The following is a 19544-nucleotide window of genomic DNA, read 5'->3' as shown; positions in this document are numbered from 1 at the left end:
CAGGTCTCTGTTATTGAGAGATCTGAGATTAAACTGTACTGTGCTGTCCACCTATATGACTCATATCCTCCCTGTTCCTCTCCTCTGCTAAGACTCAGCACTATTAGAGTGTTAAAACTGTTTGATATCACTTGGAGGTACTAATATGTAGAGAATAAGCTGAAACACAGATTTACAGTACACCCCCCCACACACACACACACACACACACACACACACACACACACACACACAGGCATGCAGAGACTCACACACACCCTCACAGGCGATGTCATTCTTCTGCCAGCGTATGAATGCTGTTATTGTTCATAGTGCCCTTGATTTGTCCTCTATCCTCTTTTCAAGTCCTCGAACTTCAGATAATATTGTTTTTCACGAGCGGGACAGAGGACAGAGACCAGAAAGAGATCCAGCTTTCATTTTGCATAGTGATACGGTGGATATGGATGTGACAGACAGACAGGCAGACAGACATAGGCTGGCAGACACAGGTGCAAACACGCACACACACACACACACACACACACACACACACACACACACACACACACACACACACACACACACACACACACACACACACACACACACACACACACACACACACACACACACACACACACACACACACACACACACACACACACACACACACACACACACACACACACACACACACACACACACACACACACACACAATGGGATGAGGGGAGAACCCTGGAAGAAACAGAATAGAAAATGTAAACAGCTTTAACTGCCAAATCTTCATTAAGTATTACAGACCTGCAGGCCAACCTGCTGCAAAGCAACCAGATTAATGACAGGACACGGTTTAGGATTTAGGAATCTTCTTTACATCCATGCAATTCATCAGAGGTGGTATGATGGAAGCTACAACTGACAGCATAAGTGCATATAACTCTTGGTAGGCTAGTCCCAGATCTGTCTTTTTGTTGTCTGGCCAACTGTGGGGTTGGAGACAGCACAAACATATTCAGGACCAGGCAATACAGCATAAACAGATCTGGGATCAGGCAATACAGCACGTACAGATCTGGGACCAGGAAATACAGCACAAACAGATCTGGGACCAGTCACAACTGCTCAAAACAATCTGGGACCAAGCTACCCAGCAAACATGTCCAAATTGGCACGATGTGGGTCCAATGTGGGTTAAAACATTGGACCCATGTGGGCTGCCCACATCGGCCCCAAGGCACATAGTCCCAAGGGCAGCCCTCACTTCACCTGAAATCAGCCCAACCTTTTGGATCAGCTGCACATTATTTTGTATCAGAAAGACAAAGTTGTTACTATCATATACATGTTTTCACCAGACATACAGTATGTCACATGCACGTATCTAAGTCATTTTACAGACTTCATCATTGGCAGTGTACAATGTTGTTTTCTGTTGACGTCACACAACAGAACAGTTAAACTGGAACGACACTCTCAGTAATGGTTTCACTAAAATGCCTTGTGAACTCAGAACTATAAGGTTCTATCTGGAAAAAAAGATGATTCTGAACCCTCATTGGTTTGCATGGTGTCAGCAATTATTATCCTGTATTATTTTTTTTACTTAACAACATGAATTGGGATTGGTGTGGGCTAGCCTGTGTTGGGCTGGTGTGGGCTAGCCTGTGTTGGGCTGGTATGGGCTAGCCTGTGTTGGGCTGGTATGGGCTAGCCTGTGTTGGGCTGGTATGGGCTAGCCTGTGTTGGGCTGGTGTGGGCTAGCCTGTGTTGGGCTGGTATGGGCTAGCCTGTGTTGGGCTGGTATGGGCTAGCCTGTGTTGGGCTGGTGTGGGCTAGCCTGTGTTGGGCTGGTGTGGGCTAGCCTGTGTTGGGCTGGTATGGGCTAGCCTGTGTTGGGCTTGTATGGGCTAGCCTGTGTTGGGCTGGTGTGGGCTAGCCTGTGTTGGGCTGGTATGGGCTAGCCTGTGTTGGGCTGGTGTGGGCTAGCCTGTGTTGGGCTGGTATGGGCTAGCCTGTGTTGGGCTAGCCTGTGTTGGGCTGGTATGGGCTAGCCTGTGTTGGGCTGGTATGGGCTAGCCTGTGTTGGGCTGGTGTGGGCTAGCCTGTGTTGGGCTTGGTGTGGGCTAGCCTGTGTTGGGCTGGTATGGGCTAGCCTGTGTTGGGCTGGTATGGGCTAGCCTGTGTTGGGCTGGTGTGGGCTAGCCTGTGTTGGGCTGGTGTGGGCTAGCCTGTGTTGGGCTGGTGTGGGCTAGCCTGTGTTGGGCTGGTGTGGGCTAGCCTGTGTTGGGCTTGGTGTGGGCTAGCCTGTGTTGGGCTGGTATGGGCTAGCCTGTGTTGGGCTTGGTGTGGGCTAGCCTGTGTTGGGCTGGTGTGGGCTAGCCTGTGTTGGGCAGGTGTGGGCTAGCCTGTGTTGGGCTGGTGTGGGCCAGCCTGTGTTGGGCTTGGTGTGGGCCAGCCTTTGTTGGGCTGGTGTGGGCCAGCCTGTGTTGGGCTGGTGTGGGCCAGCCTGTGTTGGGCTGGTGTGGGCTAGCCTGTGTTGGGCTGGTTGTGGGCTCGGTTTGGGCTTGGTGTGGGCTAGCCTGTGTTGGGCTGGTGTGGGCTTGGTGTGGGCTAGCCTGTGTTGAGCTTGGTGTGATCCAGCCTGTGTCGGGCTGGTGTGGGGTTGGTGTGGGCTTGGTGTGGGCTAGCCCATGATGGGCTGAAGTGGGATTACTGTGGGCTAGTGTGGGGTTGGTTCGGGCTAGCCTGTGATGGGCTGAAGTGGGATTACTGTGGACTAGTGTGGGCTTGGTGTGGGCTAGCCCGTGCCCACCTTGCCCACTGAATACCCACATGGTGCCAATGGAGTCATGTTTGTTGGGTAATTGCATGGTACCTTGAATTCCGATTCGCGTACAACTGATCATGTCATTCTTGTGAGTTTACGTCCAAATCTAATACTAACTAGAAGTGTCAGTGCTGCTTTCTCTCTCCTTGACTCTTCAATTTCATCTGAATTACACATCGACCAGATACGAGGGATGATGCTCTACAGACAAACATTCTACATGTTTAATCACTCAACATAGTTAACATTATTATCAAGCTTTCTCTCTCTCTGTGTGTTATTGCAGACGTTACCTCCGGCTCTCTCTTTAATGTCGATTTACTGACGTCTCTCTGGCTGCCTGGTTACTTGTGTTGCGCCACACAATCCTTGTTCCTACTTGCCACCCGTTAGTGGGCGCCTCTCTCTCTCCCTCTCTCTCTCCCTTTCTCTCTGCCTCCTGTCCCTTTCTCTCTCCCTCTCTCTCTCTCTCCCTCTCTCTCCCTTTCTCTCTGCCTCCCGTCTCTTTCTCTCTGCCTCACTCTATTTCTCTCTCCTTCTCTTTATCTCTCTCTTTCTCTCTCCTTTCTCTCTCTCCCTCCCTCTGTGTGATTGGCTCTGAGTAATCTCCTGTGTAGGCGGACGGAGTGTGTTGGTATTTCGGGAAGCTGGTAAACATTCGGCCCTGGCCAAGAAAAGCTAGGGATGTTGTATTTGGTGTTGACTTAATTGGAGAGGAGACAGGCCTCTGTCCCACAGAGAGTTCCAGCTTAGAGTTTACTGTATATCCGACCTGGATCGGGTTCATTAGGCACCAAAGACTAAAATGGGAAGGGACTACATTGACTCGTCCAATAAGAAACTCAAATTTTATTTTCCATCAAATGTATTTATAAAGCCCTTTTTACATCAGCCGATGTCACAAAGTGCTGTACAGAAACCCAGCCTAAAACCCCAAACAGCAAGCAATGCAAATGTAGAAACACGATGGCTAGGAAAATCTCCCTAGAAAGGCTGGAAACTAGGAAGAAACCTAGAGAGGAACCAGGCTCTGAGGGATGGTCTGTCCTCTTCTGGCTGTGCCAGGTGGAGATTATAACAGAACATGGCCAAGATGTTCAAATGTTCATTGATGACCAGCAGGGTCAGATAATAATAATCACAGTGGTTGTAGAGGATGCAATAGGTCAGCACTTCTGTTGCAAGCTGTGCCATTCAGAGGGTGAATGGGCAAGACAAAATATTAAAGTGCCTTTGAATGGGGTATGGTAGTAGGTGCCAGGCGCACCAGTTTGAGTGTGTCAAGAACTGCAACGCTGCTGGGTTTTTCACACTCAACAGTTTCCTGTGTATATCAAGAATGGTCCACCACCGAAAGGTCATCCAGCCAACTTGATACAACTGTGGGAAGCATTGGAGTCAATATTCCCAGCATCCCTGTGGAATGCTTTCGACACCTTGTAGAGTCCTGCCCCGGCAAATTGAGGCTGTTCTGAGGGCAAAAGGGGGTGAAACTCAATATTAGGAAGGTGTTCCCAATGTTTTGTACATTCAGTGTACATACCAAACAAACAGACGTTCTATACTCTGAGGGACTAGGGGCTCTGAGGGACCAGGGATTCTCTCTGCAGTAGAAGAGGTGAATGTCGGTGCGAGGCATGAATGGAAGGATGTTACTGCAAGCTAAACGATCAGCATGGTTTAGGAGGATTCTCTCTGCAGTAGAAGAGGTGAATGTCGGTGCGAGGCATGAATGGAAGGATGTTACTGCAAGCTAAACGATCAGCATGGTTTAGGAGGATTCTCTCTGCAGTAGAAGAGGTGAATGTCGGTGCGAGGCATGAATGGAAGGATGTTACTGCAAGCTAAACGATCAGCATGGTTTAGGAGGATTCTCTCTGCAGTAGAAGAGGTGAATGTCGGTGCGAGGCATGAATGAAATGATGTTACTGCAAGCTAAACGATCAGCATGGTTTAGGAGGACGGGTTGTTGAGAACGTTTGCTACTGTTAGAATATGTTAGGTTGTTACCTGGTTACCAAACACCAGCACATCAGACTCAGAAGGGATCCTCTCTTCAAAAACAGGAAATACCAAAAAAGAAGGTGGAGGCATATCTTGCTCTCTCCCGTCTCTCTGTGTGAGACCGTAAAAGGCCACGCAGCAGTGGGTGATGGATGGCAGAGAGAGGACAACCATCTCAAACTCCACTGTGAAGCCGCCCTGTAGGGTCCATTTCCCTCTCTCTCTCGCCCCCCTCTCCTTCCCCACCGAACCACCACTTATTCACAGACAGGTCTCTTCCTCTTATCCACCCCTCACCCCCTCTTCCCGTCCTCCATTTCCCCCTGTCACTACCCACTACCCAGAAACTCTGCTGTGTTTATCATGGTACAGTACAAACGGCTCTCTAGCAACTGTCTCCAGGCTCGGCAAGGCAGGCGCCCCTGTCGTCTGGGTCCTGCTGTCACCACATCCGGGCGGCAGGTATCCGCCCTGATAAGTTGAAAAATCTGACGATGTGCCCTTGAGCCTGGCCGTGACCCCACCCTGGCCGTGACCCCACCCTCCGAGGGTGTCTCAGGGAGAGTTGGGATATGCAACAAACAAAACAGTAATCCTATTCACACATATTAATACACACTATTAGTATGTGTGAAATAGGACAAATATAAGTACCCACCAAATCTCTATTATTACAGGTATTCCTCATACCTACATCACTGCAGGGCACAGACTGGTAAACAAACAGCACCCAAAAGATGAAGCTGAGTTTCCCCTTATATGCTGATCTAAGATCAGTGTAAAGCTAATACCCCCTTCTCCTGAATAGTAAAGGTTAGGATGTGGGGTGGTTAAGCTGATCCTAGATCTGAACTCTATGCTATATGTTGGTCTGCCGAATACCCACAGTATACCTGCTTTGCTGAGGAGAATCAAGGTGGATATGGTTTCACAGCAGATCACAGAACATGGACCACAGTGTGCGAGCCGTACTAAGACAACATCCTAACAGCCCGGAGGCATACGTATCTCACATAGGCAGAGAGCTAATCTCTCCTGTAACTCTCCCCTATCTCACTATCTGGCTTTCTGGGGCAGGGATTAGGGTTTGGCCTGGGGGATAATGGGACAGGTGTGTGTTTGCGTGCATGCGTGTGTGTGTGTGTGTGTGTGTGGTGGGGTGATGGGAAAAGGTGTTTTGTTTCTCCCAATGACTAGTCCGGCCAAAAGAGTTCACAAGACACATAACAAAAACCACCAGACCCTTAAAAACGCTTGGTTCACCTGTCTATCTTATAACTCCCCTCCTCTCTAGCTTCAACCTGGAGTTTACAGGACGCTGTTACTCAAGTCTAAGCCCCGCCTCTTCTCTGACACTTCCAACCAAACTTAACGCTGGAGAAGAGGAGTGGTTTTCATCTATGTAAAATAGAGTTTACAGGACTGTCACTCAATCCTAAACCCTGCCTCCCCTAAACATGCCTTAATGTGGAGAGGAGGGGGTTCATCTGGAGTTAGAGGAGGGGGTTCATCTGGAGTTAGAGGAGGGGGTTTTCATCTGGAGTTAGAGAGGAGGGGGTTTTCATCTGGAGTTAGAGAGGAGGGGGTTTTCATCTGGAGTTAGAGAGGAGGGGGTTTTCATCTGGAGTTAGAAAGGAGGGGCTTTTCATCTGGAGTTAGAAAGGAGGGGGTTTTCATCTGGAGTTAGAGAGGAGGGGGTTTTTATCTGGAGTTAGAGAGGAGGGGGTTTTCATCTGGAGTTAGAGAGGAGGGGGTTTTCATCTGGAGTTAGAGAGGAGGGGGTTTTCATCTGGAGTTAGAGAGGAGGGGGTTTTCATCTGGAGTTAGAGAGGAGGGGGTTTTCATCTGGAGTTAGAGAGGAGGGGGTTTTCATCTGGAGTTAGAGAGGAGGGGGTTTTCATCTGGAGTTAGAGAGGAGGGGGTTTTCATCTGGAGTTAGAGAGGAGGGGGTTTTCATCTGGAGTTAGAGAGGAGGGGGTTTTCATCTGGAGTTAGAGAGGAGGGGGTTTTCATCTGGAGTTAGAGAGGAGGGGGTTTTCATCTGGAGTTAGAGAGGAGGGGGTTTTCATCTGGAGTTAGAGAGGAAGGGGTTTTCATCTGGAGTTAGAGAGGAGGGGGTTTTCATCTGGAGTTAGAGAGGAGGGGGTTTTCATCTGGAGTTAGAGAGGAAGGGGTTTTCATCTGGAGTTATAGAGGAGGGGGTTTTCATCTGGAATTAGAGAGGAGGGGGTTTTCATCTGGAGTTAGAGAGGAGGGGGTTTTCATCTGGAGTTAGAGAGGAGGGGGTTTTCATCTGGAGTTAGAGAGGAGGGGGTTTTCATTTGGAGTTAGAAAGGAGGGGGTTTTCATCTGGAGTTAGAGAGGAGGGGGTTTTCATCTGGAGTTATAGAGGAGGGGGTTTTCATCTGGAGTTAGAGAGGAGGGGGTTTTCATCTGGAGTTAGAGAGGAGGGGGTTTTCATCTGGAGTTAGAGAGGAGGGGGTTTTCATTTGGAGTTAGAAAGGAGGGAGTTTTCATTTGGAGTTAGAGGAGGGGGTTTTCATCTGGAGTTAGAAAGGAGGGGGTTTTCATCTGGAGTTAGAGAGGAGGGGGTTTTCATCTGGAGTTAGAGAGGAGGGGGTTTTCATCTGGAGTTAGAGAGGAGGGGGTTTTCATCTGGAGTTAGAGAGGAGGGGGTTTTCATTTGGAGTTAGAGAGGAGGGGGTTTTCATCTGGGGTTAGAGAGGAAGGGGTTTTCATCTGGAGTTAGAGAGGAGGGGGTTTTCATCTGGAGTTAGAGAGGAGGGGGTTTTCATCTGGAGTTAGAGAGGAGGGGGTTTTCATTTGGAGTTAGAGAGGAGGGGGTTTTCATCTGGAGTTAGAGAGGAGGGGGTTTTCATCTGGAGTTAGAGAGGAGGGGGTTTTCATCTGGAGTTAGAGAGGAGGGGGTTTTCATCTGGAGTTAGAGAGGAGGGGGTTTTCATCTGGAGTTAGAGAGGAGGGGGTTTTCATCTGGAGTTAGAGAGGAGGGGGTTTTCATCTGGAGTTAGAGAGGAGGGGGTTTTCATCTGGAGTTAGAGAGGAGGGGGTTTTCATCTGGAGTTAGAGAGGAGGGGGTTTTCATCTGGAGTTAGAGAGGAGGGGGTTTTCATTTGGAGTTAGAGAGGAGGGGGTTTTCATCTGGGGTTAGAGAGGAGGGGGTTTTCATCTGGAGTTAGAGAGGAGGGGGTTTTCATCTGGAGTTAGAGAGGAGGGGGTTTTCATCTGGAGTTAGAGAGGAGGGGGTTTTCATCTGGAGTTAGAGAGGAGGGGGTTTTCATCTGGAGTTAGAGAGGAGGGGGTTTTCATCTGGAGTTAGAGAGGAGGGGGTTTTCATCTGGAGTTAGAGAGGAGGGGGTTTTCATCTGGAGTTAGAGAGGAGGGGGTTTTCATCTGGAGTTAGAGAGGAGGGGGTTTTCATCTGGAGTTAGAGAGGAGAGTTTTTTCCTGTAGAAAAGGAAGGAAACAGAGGTAAATCCCATGTCATAAATTGCACAGGGACTTCTTTACTCCATGCTGCTCTGGGATCAACAGCTTCAATTCCTCAGTTTGTATTTGACCTGGGTTGAACCCCTTCTACATTACTATTATTTTTATCATATATTTTTTATATGAAACAAGCATATAAATCTGAGTGGGGATGATTGTGTGTGGTTGACCGCCTGTGTTTCCCAGAGTGGAAAGCAGCTCTCGCTACGCGGGAACAAACACAACCACACACATAGACACGCATGTACGCACACACATAGACACGTATGTTGATGGAGCCGTGGTTCTCCCACACTTCACAGGGTTCTAGGAAAACTCACAATCCCCTCCTCATATCTCCTCACGCCCTCCCAGCTTCCACCTAACTCGCCTCCCCATCCATTCCCCCGCCTTAGCTTCTACTGCCTCACGCCCTCCCAGCTTCCACCTAACTCGCCTCCCCATCCATTCCCCCGCCTTAGCTTCTACTGCCTCACGCCCTCCCAGCTTCCACCTAACTCGCCATCCCCATCCATTCCCCCGCCTTAGCTTCTACTGCCTCACGCCCTCCCAGCTTCCACCTAACTCGCCTCCCCATCCATTCCCCCGCCTTAGCTTCTACTGCCTCACGCCCTCCCAGCTTCCACCTAACTCCCATCCCCTTCCATTCCCCCGCCTTAGCTTCTACTGCCTCACGCCCTCCCAGCTTCCACCTAACTCGCCTCCCCATCCATTCCCCCGCCTTAGCTTCTACTGCCTCACACCCTCCCAGCTTCCACCTAACTCGCCTCCCCATCCATTCCCCCGCCTTAGCTTCTACTGCCTCACACCCTCCCCACATCAATCCCCATTATGACACAACTCCCTTAACATACATTGGTACACACACACACACACACTGTGCATACCAGTGAAGGCCATTAGCATGGCTACCTGAGCCAAGACCAGGAAGGGAGTGTGTGAGAGGTACAACACACACACACACACCCTATACCCTCCCACCCACGTCATCCATCCTCTATCCCACTCCCAACGTCTGGTCTCTTCGCTGCCTGCCTCCCTGTCCATGAATAAAGACACTTGTTTCCCCTCTTTCTTTCCCTCTGTGTGTTTAATGTCCCAGTTTATCCTCTCTAACATGCCTGCCGCCTCCCGTTCTCAGAACACTGGCCAGGCAGTATGGCACCAATCAGGCAGAGAAAACACTTCTAACACACTCAGGAATCCACTCACTCCCTACGCTCCTGGTGTGAGGAGGTTATGTTACATGATGTCGTCAGTGATATTACGGATAAAAGGCAGAGATATGGATACGAGTGTAGCTCCATGTTATATAGTCCAGCATAGTCTAGTGTGGACTCCTGCTGTTGCTGGGGCCCTGTGTGTGTGTCCAAGGCTCTGCAGTGTAGCTCTATGTTATATAGTCTAGTGTGGACTCCTGCTGTTGCTGGGGCCCTGTGTGTGTGTCCAAGGCTCTGCAGTGTAGCTCTATGTTATATAGTCTAGTGTGGACTCCTGCTGTTGCTGGGGCCCTGTGTGTGTGTCCAAGGCTCTGCAGTGTAGCTCTATGTTATATAGTCTAGTGTGGACTCCTGCTGTTGCTGGGGCCCTGTGTGTGTGTCCAAGGCTCTGCAGTGTAGCTCTATGTTATGTAGTCTAGTGTGGACTCCTGCTGTTGCTGGGGCCCTGTGTGTGTGTCCAAGGCTCTGCAGTGTAGCTCTATGTTATATAGTCTAGTGTGGACTCCTGCTGTTGCTGGGGCCCTGTGTGTGTGTCCAAGGCTCTGCAGTGTAGCTCTATGTTATATAGTCTAGTGTGGACTCCTGCTGTTGCTGGGGCCCTGTGTGTGTGTCCAAGGCTCTGCAGTGTAGCTCTATGTTATATAGTCTAGTGTGGACTCCTGCTGTTGCTGGGGCCCTGTGTGTGTGTCCAAGGCTCTGCAGTGTAGCTCTATGTTATATAGTCCAGCATAGTCTAGTGTGGACTCCTGCTGTTGCTGGGGCCCTGTGTGTGTGTCCAAGGCCCTGCAGTGTAGCTCCATGTTATATAGTCCAGCATAGTCTAGTGTGGACTCCTGCTGTTGCTGGGGCCCTGTGTGGGGGAGGGGGGGGGGACTGCTGCCTGTGTGTGTGTGGGGGGGGGGGACTCCTGCCTGTGTGTGGGGGGACTGCTGCCTGTGTGTGGGAGGGGGGGGACTGCTGTCTGTGTGTGTGGGGGGGGGGGGACTTCTGCCTGTGGGGCAGGGGGGGGGGGGGACTGCTGCCTGTGTGTGGGGGGGGACTTCTGCCTGTGGGGCGGGGGGGGGGACTGCTGCCTGTGTGTGTGGGGGGGACTTCTGCCTGTGGGGCGGGGGGGGGGGGGTGGGGGGGGAGGCTGTTGCCTGTGTGTGGGTGGGGGGGGGCTGCTGCCTGTGTGTGTGGGGGGGGACTGCTGCCTGTGTGTGGGTGGGGGGGGGGGGCTGCTGCCTGTGGGGCGGGGGGGGGGACTGCTGCCTGTGTGTGGGGGAGGGGACTGCTGCCTGTGTGTGGGGGGGGTTACCATCACTCAGCCGGTTACCATATCCTTCCTCCCGCCTTCCTCTCCCCCGTCTCTCACCCCACCACCGTCACGGCTTCTTCACATGTGGCTCAGAAACCCCCATAGAACCTCCATGCCAAAACGTTTAAAGATACCTTCAAGCATCACATTGTAATGTGGCTCTGCGCTCAGTCTGATAACAAGTTGTCACCGGGCTACCCGTTAGTAGCGTGTGTGTGTGTGTGTGTGTGTGTGTGTGTGTGTGTGTGTGTGTGTGTGTGTGTGTGTGTGTGTGTGTGTGTGTGTGTGTGTGTGTGTGTGTGTGTGTGTGTGTGTGTGTGTGCGTGTGTGCGTGTGTGCGTGCGTGCGTGCGTGCGTGCGTGCGTGCGTGCGTGCCACCGTTTAAAAGCAGATACTGCGTAAATTAGATGAATTAGTGATGGTTAATTTTGATAAGAAGGTTCAGGCACCCGACATCTTGTGGTTGCCCAAAACACACACACACACACACAGACACAGACACAGACACACACACACACACAGAGACACACAATAATCCTACATCAGATGACATGGTTGTGATTCATACGAGGGCTATATAGCCCTTATTATTTGATGCTCACTTCTCCATCATGATTTAATGTCCACAGAGGCTCAGAGAAGTTAGGCAGCTGCTTTGCTTTCACAGAGGACAGGAAGCAGTGCATCACACCCCCTTCCTCTTCTTCTCCTCCCTCGTTCCTTCACAGCCCTACCTTGACAGGAGTCATCCAGGCTGTATCACAACCGACCGTGATTGGGAGTCCCATAGGGCGGCGCACAATTGGCCCAGCGTCGTCTGGATTTGGCCGGGGTAGGCCGTCATTGTAAATAAGAATTTGTTCTTAACTGACTTGCCTAGTTAAATAAAGGTTACATTGAAAAAATCTAAATAAACAATTTAATATCTACTGCCCTTTGGTTGGGCCTAGCTGTCCTGGACCCGCCTATCTGTCCCATTCCTCCTTTCTCTTGCTTTAACTAATCATAGCTGTCCTCAAACCCCTCTCCTGTCCTACTCCATCTCTATTGTATACCTTCCTCTTTCCCTCCCTCTCTCTTTCTTCTTCTTTCACTTAAACTAGGCCATCCTGGACTCTGCCTCACACCCTCTCTCCCACCCTCCGTCTCTCTTCCTCACATTCTAGCTGGGGCTTTCTGTCCCAGACCCCCTCTCCCTACCTCGCCCCCCTCCCTCCATCCCTCTTTCTCTCCCTTGCTCTGGGTTTTTGATATCCCTAAATCTGTCGGTGAGGAATTTTAATTTGTAACTTGGCTGATGTGAGTGTGACGGAGGGTATGTGAGGAAAAACAGGTGCAGCCGGGTAGAGTTCCCCTCCAACCAGGCACAGAGACAGACTCAACCGCATTTTATCTGCCAAATATTTCAGAACAAATTGTCTCACGTGTGACCCCCAAAAAGAAGGGCTTCGGGCCTGGGGCTTTCTTGTACAGAGTTTGTGTGTGTGTGTGTGTGTGTGTGTGTGTGTGTGTGTGTGTGTGTGTGTGTGTGTGTGTGTGTGTGTGTGTGTGTGTGTGTGTGTGTGTGTGTGGTGTGTGTGTGTGTGTGTGTGTGTGAACGAGAGAGGGAGTTTGGGTGTGGGGGTCTTTTTAAACGGGGTGAGAGGAGGGGTAGGGAATGAGAGAGAGAGATTTGAGTGCCACACCTGAGAGATGGAAATCCCCTTCTTCTCTTAGTGCCTCAACACAATGCTGCAGGGCACAGCTAAAGAGAGATGTCACTCCACCTCAAGTGTTTTCTGCTCTAATCTAGTAGCTCATCTAGCTATGTCCCTCCCCATAGACACATGCACCAACACACACAGAAACAGTGAACACTTTCCCTCTTGCCTTTCTGTTTAGAGCTTGTTTTTCATTGTACAGATTTGTTTGGATTTTTGCTGATTAAAAGGAAAGTGCATGAATCAACAGAATGACGATATAAACAACATCAGTAATATACAATACGTAGATATACTGCCACTATATACTGTAGGATTTGGATGTGGGATTTATCCCCCTCCATTGATATATTGCATGGTCCTATGCAGGGCTCTATTTGTTGGTGTCCTACACCTCTGACAGGAGACTGAAGGGGGACAAGAGAGTGGGGCACTCAGACAGGATGACCCACACGAATGTTAACACCCCTCCTTTGACCCCTGCCTGCCCCCCTCTGAGTGCGCTGTCAGGTGGATCTGTGTCAACAGGGTAATAGTATCAAATTGGCTGTAGAGGGTGGAGGGTCAGGGGGGAAAGGTGGACACCATTTGTGGAAGGGCTGGGGGATAGTGGTGGTGGTGGTGGGGGTGCCACCTACCAAGCTGAAGGGTTGTGGTGGTGGGGTGGAGAGGGTCAGGGATATTGGGGAGGGTTAACTCAAAGTGGGCGGTGGGGCTGTAGCTAAGCGATCTGGAGGTGTAACTTCATATCTTAATGAGTCTGCCCTGAGGCCTCGTGTAGTGACAGAGGAGAGAGAGGAGGGAGGAGGGCAGTGACAGAGGAGAGAGAGGAGGGAGGAGGGCAGTGACAGAGGAGAGAGAGGAGGGAGGAGGGCAGTGACAGAGGAGAGAGAGGAGGGTGGAGGGCAGTGACAGAGGAGAGAGAGGAGGGAGGAGGGCAGTGACAGAGGAGAGAGAGGAGGGTGGAGGGCAGTGACAGAGGAGAGAGAGGAGGGAGGAGGCAGTGACAGAGGAGAGAGAGGAGGGAGGAGGGCAGTGACAGAGGAGAGAGAGGAGGGAGGAGGGCAGTGACAGAGGAGAGAGAGGAGGGAGGAGGGCAGTGACAGAGGAGAGAGAAGAGGGAGGAGGGCAGTGACAGAGGAGAGAGAGGAGGGTGGAGGGCAGTGACAGAGGAGAGCAGTGACAGAGGAGAGAGAGGAGGGGGAGGCAGTGACAGAGGAGAGAGAGGAGGGAGGAGGGCAGTGACAGAGGAGAGAGAGGAGGGAGGAGGGCAGTGACAGAGGAGAGAGAAGAGGGAGGAGGGCAGTGACAGAGGAGAGAGAGGAGGGTGGAGGGCAGTGACAGAGGAGAGAGAGGAGGGAGGAGGGCAGTGACAGAGGAGAGAGAGGAGGGTGGAGGGCAGTGACAGAGGAGAGAGAGGAGGGAGGAGGGCAGTGACAGAGGAGAGAGAGGAGGGAGGAGGGCAGTGACAGAGGAGAGAGAGGAGGGTGGAGGGCAGTGACAGAGGAGAGAGAGGAGGGAGGAGGGCAGTGACAGAGGAGAGAGAGGAGGGTGGAGGGCAGTGACAGAGGAGAGAGAGGAGGGAGGAGGGCAGTGACAGAGGAGAGAGAGGAGGGTGGAGGGCAGTGACAGAGGAGAGAGAGGAGGGAGGAGGGCAGTGACAGAGGAGAGAGAGGAGGGAGGAGGGCAGTGACAGAGGAGAGAGAGGAGGGTGGAGGGCAGTGACAGAGGAGAGAGAGGAGGGAGGAGGGCAGTGACAGAGGAGAGAGAGGAGGGAGGAGGGCAGTGACAGAGGAGAGAGAGGAGGGTGGAGGGCAGTGACAGAGGAGAGAGAGGAGGGATGAGGGCAGTGACAGAGGAGAGAGAGGAGGGATGAGGGCAGTGACAGAGGAGAGAGAGGAGGGTGGAGGGCAGTGACAGAGGAGAGAGAGGAGGGTGGAGGGCAGTGACAGAGGAGAGAGAGGAGGGATGAGGGCAGTGACAGAGGAGAGAGAAGAGGGAGGAGGGCAGTGACAGAGGAGAGAGAAGAGGGAGGAGGGCAGTGACAGAGGAGAGAGAGGAGGAGAGAGAGGAGGGATGAGGGCAGTGAGTGAGTGACGGCCTCTCTCCTCGGCTATGGGCTGCTGGGCAAATTTTAGTTTTTCTCATTTCTTCTTGTTCTAAGATCAGCTCTGAATCAAGAGCCAGCCCGAGGGCTGAAAGTAACGTGATTGGTTAAGTATTGGCAAGAAATGTGATTGGTTAAGTTTAGGGTTAGGAGTTTGTGTAAGGTTGGGGCTGGGGCTGGAGGCTGGAGCTGAGACTTGGGACATGGGTTATTGCTGGGGCTGGGATGCTTGGGAATGCTTGGGATAGGCAGGACTAGGCCGCTAAATCAAGCCAGCCAGACAATGAAAAGCTTCCCTGTTGTTGTCAGCCTGCTGGCCACTTCTCAGGGCCCTCCTGATTGATGGGTTTATTAAAGTTATCCACTGGCCAAACTCCTGGAGAGGGGGAGGAGGGAGAGAGAGAGAGAGAGGCAGAGAAACAGAGGCAGTGAGAGAGTGAGCGAGAGAAAGAGAGAAGTGGGTTTTCTCTGGGTATGAGAAGTGGGGGAGGGAAGGGATGAGAGAGAGTAAAGAGCTCTCTCTGTTTCTCCGCACAAGATAAGTTTAATGTAGAATGTGACATTTTTAAAAGTTAATTCAAAACAGGCCAAAATATAACTGGGCAAGAGCACCTGCACGAAGATTCCCAGTGTACCTCAGTGATGTGTTTAAGGGCTGAAGTAAGGACTTCATTCATTCTGTGACCTTTTCCCCTCCCTCTCTCTGCCTCAGACTCTGTCATTCTCCCACCCTCCCTTCCTCCCTCCCTCCCTCCCTCCCGTCGTTAATATTAGAACTGAACTCCAAAATAATTCAGAAAAGCAAAACATAATAAAGTCAGGGCTTATGGAACTTTACTGTTCAACATCATCACACAACAGACAAAGAGGCGGGTCAGTGGCAGCCTGCCTGCTCCCCCAGTCTAAAGACTAGAACCTGTTTTCATTCATTTGGGCTTTTTAAAACTTTCCAATCTGCAGTGGAGTGTGTTTTAGGAAAAATTAAACACTGTGCTGTGAGGCTGTTAACTATGAAGGAAGTGTCGCAGAGGGAGACCCAACACCCTCCTACGCACACACATACCCACAGGCCCATGCACACACTCATACACACACTCATACACACACGTTAATGAGTCCCCAGGGGATCCTTTTCATGCCCTGTCATCTCCAGCTGAACACACCCCTCTCTCCTCTCTCACCCTGGCACCAGTGGACTGCAGGAACCACTGGTCAAAGTCTGGTGTGTGTGTGTGTGTGTGTGTGTGTGTGTGTGTGTGTGTGTGTGTGTGTGTGTGTGTGTGTGTGTGTGTGTGTGTGTGTGTGTGTGTGTGTGTGTGTGTGTGTGTGTGTGTGTGTGTGTGTGTGTGTGTGTGTGTGTTTGCTCACTCTGACACACCTTATGTAGGTGTGTCAGTGTGCAGCAGACAGTGGACTATGTGTGTTTGTGGGAGTGTGTCTGTATCTAATTGCATTCTTTCCAGTACACAAATCATGTGTCTGAACTTGTCTGATCAACCCTGCTTCACACACTGTAATTAGTTTACTGTATAAAGTCCACTATCACTGTTGGTGAGAGGTACCAAGGACCTAAACCTTACATTGGGTTGTCTGGGGATACACATGAAGTAATTCTGATTTGAACTAAGAGGTATTTAGGGAAGTAACATGTGTGTCCTACAGGGGGCGTAAGACAACCAGGTCTGAAGTCATCTCAGCGTAAAGCAGGGTCTCGTAGAGGGAAGTGTCCCTGAGACCCAGAATGACCCTGTCATCATGGAGTACTACCTGTGTGTGTATGTGTGTGTGTGTGTGTGTGTGTGTGTGTGTGTGTGTGTGTGTGTGTGTGTGTGTGTGTGTGTGTGTGTGTGTGTGTGTGTGTGTGTGTGTGTGTGTGTGTGTGTGTGTGTGTGTGTGTGTGTGTGTGTGTGTGTGTGTGTGTGTGTGTGTGTGCGTGCGTGCGTGTGTGTGCATGCAGGCATAGGAAGTGTGTCACCCTAGCTGCTATGTTGAGATCTCCCATTACAGTGTCTGAGAAGGAAGCTGACTCACACAGGGAATAACACTGGCCCTATTCCTGTCCTGCGTCGCCATTCACACACACACACACACACACACACACACACACACACACACACACACACTTGACCTGACTCATACCTCTAAGGGACGAAGGGATCTGGTCTGAAATAGTGTCACAGTAGAAAGGGTGGGAAATAGTTTGACCAGTTGGGAAGACTGTAAGAAGTCCCCTTCAGTAACAGATGCATGTATTGAATAGCAGTTCCATTTCTGAGACGTTGTCTCTTCCACCTCCATAGGAGCAGTCTAAGTGCTGATCTAGGATCAGGTCTCTCCTGTCCATATAATCATATTCATCATGATCTAAACGGTCAAACTGATCTGATCTGAGATCAGCACTCCTATTCTGAGAGCCTTGAGTATATATATTTAGTATTTTATTCGGATCCCCATTAGCTACAACTGAAAAATAAAACATTACATAATACATAACATTAATAGGCAAGTACATCACTTGCCTATTAATGTTATGTATTATGTAATGTTTTATTAACTACATACATTTAAAGGTCGACTTTGGGCCTGAAAAACAGTCAACCTCCGACTCGTTCTCAATTTCAAAACAGAAATGGGGTGTCGATGACGACAATAAGTTACTCTCACTCACCAGAAAAAGAAACTGTATTAGTTGACACCAGAGGTTTTCTATCGTAACTAGCTCCTTAGCTAAGCTAGCCACTGTAGCTAGCCAGTTAACGTAAGCTAGCCTAACGTTAGTAGCTAGTACTATGAAGATAAGCTTACCTTATCTTATCTTACGTTTCGCAAAATGTCCCTGCCGTGAATAAAGCTACATTGTTTCTCTAGTTACCGCCCGTAATAGGCTCTGGGGTCTCCCTCTGAGGCCTGCTGGGGCCTGGCCTGGGCCTAACCTGGGTCGTCTAAAAACAGAACAGGACCTCAGGACGACCAGAGGAGGAGCAGCTGATTGATAGTGTTTCCACTGTTGGTCTCTCTGCTGTGGGGGATCTGACTACGTGGAGAGCCAACTGGAAAGGTTAACATGTCAGCACCGGAGGGTAGGTAGGGAGGACGGGTGAGGAAGAGGAGGAGGAAGGGGGAGGCAGGGGGACGACAAGATGATCCGTCCCTAACCTCATCACCAGCTCTCTCCCTCCCTCGTCAGGAACAAAGGCAACCTTCAAGCTATGGAGGTATCATCTCCAGCTCCCCCAAAACACACCATCACGCCCGCAGCTCAATATCAATATTTGTTGTACCCATGCTGTCCTCCCTCCTTCCCTCTATCCATCCATCCCCCCATCCTTCCCTCCCTCCTAGTCTAGCCTGTTATTGTGGGGGTGCAGCTGAATACCTCAGGCCTGGCTATCTTTAAACTCAGAAATCAGGCTAATCTCCGTGAGGAAGACCTGGAACAGGCCACACAGGATCAGGAGCACTGACCTACACTGACTCAGCCTAGCTGGGAGGGAACATTCTGGATGGTTTGCTCTTCAGAACGTCTCCAAGGCTTCCACAGACTTTTCCACAGATGGTGGATTTGAACCTCAAAGTAAAGTAACAGTTGAGTGTGTTTTTCCTCTGGTGGAATTCCACATTGTGTTATGGTTACGACAAAGACTGATATAAAAACAATTATATTTATCTGTTACACATCATCTCTACCCCTCCAGATCCCGGACCCCAGCCCCAGCTTTCCTCTCCCTCTCTGGGGTTGGTCTGTAGGTGAATCCCAGGATGCTGCTTTGGTATTTCAAAAACTAGGCCTCGTGGACAGACATTAAGCCCTGGACAGACAGGTGTGTGTGTCTGGGTGGGATCTACCTGAGTCACAAAGACCTGGTTCTATAACAATCACCTCCACCTTCAAACATGATGGGCCATTAACGCTGCTGTGGCTGACCATCATTATAGCCTCTGAGGCTAGGGCCTGGAAATAACAGGGCCAGAGAACGAGGGACGGAGAAAGGGAGAGAGGGATGAGGAAAGAGAGAAGGGATGGAGAAAAAAATAAGAGAAAGAAAGAAAGAAGGAAGAGAGGGGAGAGAGGGAGGGAGGAGGGTAAGGAGGCACAGCAGGACCAGGATCACAGAACTGCCCCCCAGCCCCCCACACCTCTGGCCCCCATGGGCCTGGACGTCTGATACTTACTGAGAGACGGGGTTGCTGACTCCTGATTACCCAGCCGTGTGTCTTCACTCTTCACAACAACACAATAACCCTATAGGCCAGGCAAGAGAAGCTAATTCCTAACTCAGTTTGGGTTGACGACAACCACCCCAAAATGTCTGTGGCCCAATAAGAAGGTAGACAGGTACAATGAAAGTCTATCTTTAATGATCTTTAAAGATAGACTTTAATGATTAATGATCTTTAATGATAAGCCATACTACAATAAAAGTATGTTTTTGCCTTCTTCACCTCACAAGCTACTGTAAATCAGTGTTCTCCAATCAGGGATACTAGAACCCCTTGGGGTGCCTGTCCTATCCAGAGGGGGCACTTGAGAACTCATGAGACCATAGGTTTAAGGCGTCAGCATACTTCATTCGGCTGGGCGAACGGAACAACTGTGCTTGAATACTCCCTTAAAAGACAATCGCTTGGGGGGGGGATTCAATAGTACTGTTTGTCCATTTAGAGACACTGTAGTCAGAATGAATCTCAAGATATCTGTCATTGATTTTGAAGTTTTTGCAGAGGAGATCTTAGTCACGCAATTTGACTGTACATCTAACGAAGCTGTTTGGTGCAGTATTTCTCAAAGAAAAATGTGCCTGAAAACAAATCGTCTCTCGTTGAATGACAACAAAGACTTTACTGAAGAATCCCTACTGTTGATCAATCACCGACAAAGGGAAGTAGACTTTGGCTAC

The sequence above is a fragment of the Salvelinus fontinalis genome, chromosome 34 (assembly GCF_029448725.1).
Source record: "Salvelinus fontinalis isolate EN_2023a chromosome 34, ASM2944872v1, whole genome shotgun sequence".
Lineage (NCBI taxonomy): Eukaryota > Metazoa > Chordata > Actinopteri > Salmoniformes > Salmonidae > Salvelinus > Salvelinus fontinalis.
The sequence above is the reverse complement of the archived record's forward strand: the minus strand, read 5'-3'. Positions refer to the sequence as shown.